Genomic DNA, 6,350 nt, shown 5'->3' with positions numbered 1-6,350 from the left:
AAATTTTTATTTGTTTGTAGTAAAACATATCAATCTTTCCCTTTACAGCTTCTGGGTTGATATCGTACTTAGGACAGCCGTTGATTATAAGATAATGTGCCCGTATCTTTTCTGTTATTTATGGTTTTAGTTTTTTAACTTATATCTTTGATCCAGTCAGAACTTTATTTGGCTGTTTTTCTTTTCTTCTTTTTGTTTCGGAAGGCCTGAGGAAAGGACTTGGCCTGTTATTTTTTCTTAAATTATTGACTAGCCAGTTGTTCTATCTCCCTTACTTTACTTTTTAAATACCACATTGTTCTTTCTAAGTTCAAACAAAGGAAAACAAAGCTTTATATGGTCAGTGTATCAGCTCTTCTGCTTTTTGATCTGCAACAAAAGTTTGCAGTATCTCAGTGGTACTGATAAACACAGCTCCAGGGAAAATTGACATAAAAGAAGGGATTTATAGCACATTCAATCTGTTTTTCATTTGAAGTAGAATGCTTTTCTGATTTATTTAAGAGTACACTAGAATGGTTGAGGAGAGCTTTTGATGGAGAATTTGTTGACAACTGAATTTTTATAAAGCCATAAAATGACAGATTCTTGGTTATGGGAAAGTCTTTTTGTTCAGTCAGAAGACAAAGTACAACAGACAGTTTCAGAATTCAGTCATTTTCAGCCAGCCATAGCTCTGAAGCTATGCAAGGAATGTGTATTTCATTGAAACTCAGCTACACCCTGAGCTAGACTCTTGCTGACAGACCAGGCGACGAAGACAGATGTCTATCTCGGTTCTGGAGATGGTGCTTTGGTGAAGCCAACCACCTGTCGAGGCCTGTGGACTCGAGGGGAATCTGACTGGTACAAGTCGCCTAGAACTACCTCATGAAATAAGACTTCCTTTCTTTGTCCCTCTTCCAACCCCTCTTCACACCCCCATGCTTGGAAACTTCTTTTTAAAAATTTTACTGACTATATTGGGGTGACAGTGGTTAATAAAATTATATAGGCTTTAAGTGTACAATTCAAAATTACATCATCTGTGTGTTCATTGTGTGTTCACCACCCAAAGTCACATCTTCTCTCGCCATGTATTTGACCCCTTTACCCTTTCCTGCCTCCCCCATCTCCTTTTTCCTCTGGTGACCATCATACTGTCATTTGTGTCCATGAGTCTCTGTTTCCCTCATTTGCTCATTTGTTGCTTTTAGTTTTATGTCCCACTTCAGTGAAATCATATGGTTCTCAGCTCCTTCTGACTTGTTCCGTTTAAGGTGATAATCTCAGGATCCATCCATGTTGTTGCAAATGGCAGTGCTTCATCTCTTCTTATGGCTGAGTGATATTCCATTGTACGTATGTACCACAGCTTTATCCAGTCATCTATGGAAGGACACTTCGGTTGTTTCCATGTCTCGGACACCGTGAATAACGCTGCAGTGAACATCGGGATTCATGTATCTTTTCGGGTAAATGTTTTCACGTTTTCCAGGCACATACCCAGAGGTGGGATTGCAGGGTCACGTGGTAGTTCTATTCTTAGTTTTTTGCAGACCCTCCATACTGTTTTCCTTAGTGGCTGTACCAATTTGCATTCCCACCAGCAGCGTGTGAGGGTTCCTTTTCCCCACAACCTCTCCAGCACTTGCTGTTACGTGTCCTGTAGATGACAGCCATTCTGACAGGTGTGAAGTGGTGTCTCATCGTGGTTTTGATTTGCATTTCCCTAATAGCCAGTGAAGTTGAGCGTCTTCTCATATGAGCGCTGGCCATTTGGGAGAAGTGTCTGTTCAGGTCCTTTGCCCGTTTTTAAATTGGATTGTTTGCATTTTTTCTGGTTGAATTTGTGGTTGAGTTGACTCCTTTATATCTTTTGAATATGAGCCCCTTGTTGGAGGGAGGTGTTGTTTGTGAATATCTTCTCCCATTCAGATGGTTGCCTCTTTGTCTTGTCGATAGTTTATTTTGCTGTGCAGAAGCTTTTTAGTTTGACATAGTCCCAATCATTTATTTTTCCTTTTACTTCTCTTGCCTTTGGGGACAATTCATAAACTCCTCTCTAAATCCAAAGTCCATGAGTTTAGTTCCTATGTTTTCTTCGATGCAACTTATTGTTTCAGGTCTTGTATTTAGGTCTTTGATCCATTTTGAGTTAATTTTGGTGTATTGTGACAGATAGCAGTCTAGTTTCATTTTTTTTGCGTGTGGGTTTCCAGTTTTCCCAGCACCATTTATTGAAGAGGTTTTCTTTTCTCTATTGTATGTTTTTGGCTCCTTTTCGGAAACTTACTTATCCATATATATGTGGGTTTATTTTCGGGATCTCAATTTTGTTCCATTGGTCTGTGTGTCTGTTTTTCTGCAATACCAAGCCGTTTTGATTATAGTCGCTTTGAAGTATAGTTTGAAGTCAGGGAGTGTGATGCCTCTGGACTTGTTCTTTTTTCTCAGGACTGCTTTGACTTTTTGGGGTCTTTTGTGGTTCCATACAAATCTGATGATTTTTTTTGGTTCTATTTCTTTAAAACTTCTGATGGAAATGATATGGGCTAAAATGATTATCTAAGGGACCGGGGGCCAGATAATCTGTAGCTCCGATGAATCCCATCACAGAGAAATGAATAGGTCAAAATAAATCACTGCCCATTGCAGCTAACAGATTCGGCCCAAATGAAGGACTGGTAACTGGACACTTCCGGTGGCACACTGTTGTCGGAGACATGGGAGAGTGTATCGGTGACAAGCGATGCTCCGATGCCAACACCTGGCTTCCTACTTGGCTCTGTTGCTTGGCAACTGCATGTTATTTATTATTTATTAGCGGCCGTGTCTTATTTAGTCTATTTCACTCTCAGTTTTCTTATATGTATAAATAGTATTGTGGGGATAAATTAACACAGATAAAGCATCAGCACTCAGTAAAGTTGAGTTAACACTTTTTTCATTCTTTGTTCTGTAAGAGGGACACTCTCTTTTAGAATCCATAACTTCAGGATTTAAAATTGTAAGGTAGTGATTAGAAACTAAAAGAGCTAGAAAGTTCTCAGGAAGGGCAGTTTAAACGATCAAGGAGATTGTGAGTCTTCAGCTCTGCGAGATGATGGGATGGAAATATCGAACTCCAGTTCGAAGAGTCAAACGCTGATGAACGGAAAGATCGAGAGTTCGTGCATCAGCAACACTGGAGGGACGAACAGGGCGTGGGGTCAGGCTCTCAGCGCTAGAGCTATGGGACACCTGTCAGACTTATCAGTCATCATCCTAAGGGATTATGAGGGACGCGTGTAGCACAGTACAGTTAATAAAATTAGAGAATGTAGACGAATTTAGAGATGAAGGATGCAAGGGGCTAGAAACTGTCCGCGGGCGCGTCATGCCTCCCTCCGGGCTTTCTTTCCTGAGGGTTTCAAAAGGGCTGTTTTCTCTCACTTTCTTTCCCTTTTCCTCTCCCCTCTCGACAGAATGATGCTCGCTGTCATCGTGTGAGATTTTCTTAGGTCCAGTGCGATTCTGCTTATGGTCTATGTTAAATCAGGGACATTAATAAATATGTATTAACCATAAAATAATCCCACATGGTTGTAAAATCTGACAGTTTATGATAATTTAGGAAATCACCGATTCTAAAAAAGCAATGATTTTGCATAATTTGAGGGCATTTAGGTGGTTTTCTTAGAGTAGGAAAAAAGCTATCATGCTGTATGTGTAATTTTCTGCAATTTTACCACTTAAGCTAGATGTATCTGCAAATGGCTTCTATATTCAGTAGGCTATGAAATAAATTGCCTTTTCTGGGTAGTAACACAGAGTAACGTAAAGGTCACTGTCATGTTTGAGATGTTTAACAACATTCATTGTGCTATAAATAACTGGCTAGCATTTCTACTTCATGAAACCTAAATGATATAAATTGGATTTTAAGATGTAAGTTATGTGGCAGATGAATAGATTGAGAACATGAATACGTACCATATTGCTATAGGTGTCTCTAATTAAAGTCCTTTTTGGATGTTTCTTTTAAAGTTAAAGTGAATATCTCTTACCATCTCTAGTTATCAAAGTCTGGGTTTGAGTTTGGTATTTACGGGATAAGCAAATCATGTGGAAGTGGACCTAGAAGTTTATAGTCTTGTCTCGGGCTGTCCCCAAACACTGTAGAAACTTCTTTAAAAAACTCTTCATTTTAATCTTGGCATGGTTCTCTTTTTCTTATAAACACTGATTTTATTTTGTGGCAGGTGCAGACAGTGTCTTGTTGACAGGGTGTCACAGCAGCACAACATCTCACTGACCAGCCCAGCTGGGCTTTGACAGCTTCACTGAGAAAGGACACAGTGTGGCCAGGGCACCGGCATGCAGAGCGAGTCCAAAAATAAGGGGCGGAAAGCCATTTCAAGACACACGATAAATAATTCATGGCCTTATCCAGGTCCCATCTTTAAATTCTACTTCCAAAAAGCCACTCCTTTAACTTGTTGAAAAACCGTTTTATTAGTTGAAAACCGTTTTATTAGTTGTCCCCTCACCAGCACTGCAGAGTGACCACTGTTGGCGAGCGTTGCCTGGTGCAGCGGTGGACTCTGGAGCGGGGACTTGGCTCCTGGGTTAAGGGTCTTAGGACCTCATGGAGGAGACAGACAGGCACATGACACTTGGCATGCGGACAGGCCAGAGGCAGTAGAGGTCCTCGGGGACATCCACGGGGAGAGCGATGAAGCGTGATGGAGAACTCAGGGAGAGCGCGTGACGGCCGTGGCTCTGAGGTGGCGGGCGGGCGGCGGGCACGCACGGGGAGCGAGGGCCTGTGAAGGCAGCTGGCGCACAGCGCGGTCTCGCCTCGCTGAGCCAAGGGCCCAGCTGAGGACTCAGCACGCGCCCTGGGGGCTGCATCCTGCGGGGACCAGATGGGCTTGGTCTGCCTCCCGGGGCAGCTGCCCATCCTGGAGGGGCCGGCAGGAAACCGAGGCCCGCGCAGCAGCGTGTGGGCCTCACGCAGGGCCGGCATTCGGTCGCCGTGCTGGTATGTGCCAGGTTGTGGAGCCAGGACACAGTCACCAGGATCTGCTCATGGCCGTGGAGACAGAGCCTATTGAGGCAGGTTAGGGACACAGCGTGGCGGGGGGGGTGTGGGGGGCGCGCAGCCCTGGAAGCTTCTCTGGCCTGATGTGTCCGCATCACACCGGGCACCTAGCAGCCCCGTTCCTTACAGAGCACTTACTGTTTACTGTTCGTTTCCCCAACGCGCAGGAGTGCCTCGGGGGCACACACCTTCCTCCTCGTCGTCACCTCTCACCCACACACCCAGAATAAGAATTTCCTGGAGGAGTAAGTTTAGGTTAAATTTGGCAATATTATCTGGTTTTTGAGAAGATAATATTAAAGGGAAAAGAACCCACAGAGTAAGCAGATTCAAGCAATAAAGTAGAAGTTCTACTCAAATCAGTGTTTGGCCCACAGGTAACTCGAAGACGGACACAGGAGCGGGGACACAGGAGTGGGGGACACAGGAGCGGGGGACACAGGAGCAGGGGGAGCTGACCGTTACTCACCTGTCGCCATCGCAGTGATGGGCCACCCCCGCGGGTCTGCGTCAGCACTTCTAATGTCCTGTCAGGTGTCTGGTGGCTCCGTGGCCACGTGGGTCTGTGTGACGGGCCCTCGGGGAGGAAGCCGACGGCGGGGACTTTGCGATCTAGCTGGGCGTGTGCTTCAGACTCTCCAGTGAGTCTGAGTTGCCTCAATGTCGCCTCCGAAATGGAACAAGTTTAAGGCTTTGTGGAAAGAGCCCTCGTTGTCTCGGCAGGAGCGAAGCGTGTGGAATGAAGAGCCTCCGACAGGATCTGGGGGACGAAGTGAACAGGATTCAGTGTCCGGGCGTTTATGAAGACGGGAAACATTCAGCCGTTCACTGTCAGAATGTATTTCGCATAAAAAGTGCGGGCGCTAGAACTAGGAGGGCCCCCCATCTCCTCCGCACGGACGCTGCCCGTGTCCACACCGAGGCTCCGGGGCGCCACGGTTCAACCCGCCGGCCTGCGCCCGCCTTCGCTCCCGCGAGGCACCAGACCCCGATCTCGGCACCAGACCCCGATCCCGGCACCAGACCCCGATCTCGGCACCGTCGCGATCCGGCTGCGTCTCCACGTCTTCTTAAAATCAGCTCCCGTCTTCTCGGGGCAGGTGGACTTGGTCCTCGTTCCTCGCCTCCGAAAGAGCCAAACCAAAACTAGTGTGGATGAGTCACGTGGGCAAACGAAGCCGCTGTCCGGGGAGGACGAGGGAGGGAGGCGGCCGTGAGCGGTCAGGCTCGGGCCGGGTCTGACGGGCTCCCTTCGATGAGCGGACGTCTCCAGGGACGGGAGCCT

This window comes from Pteropus alecto, unplaced genomic scaffold (assembly GCF_000325575.1).
Source record: "Pteropus alecto unplaced genomic scaffold, ASM32557v1 scaffold87, whole genome shotgun sequence".
NCBI lineage: Eukaryota > Metazoa > Chordata > Mammalia > Chiroptera > Pteropodidae > Pteropus > Pteropus alecto.
This window is presented reverse-complemented; position numbering follows the sequence as displayed.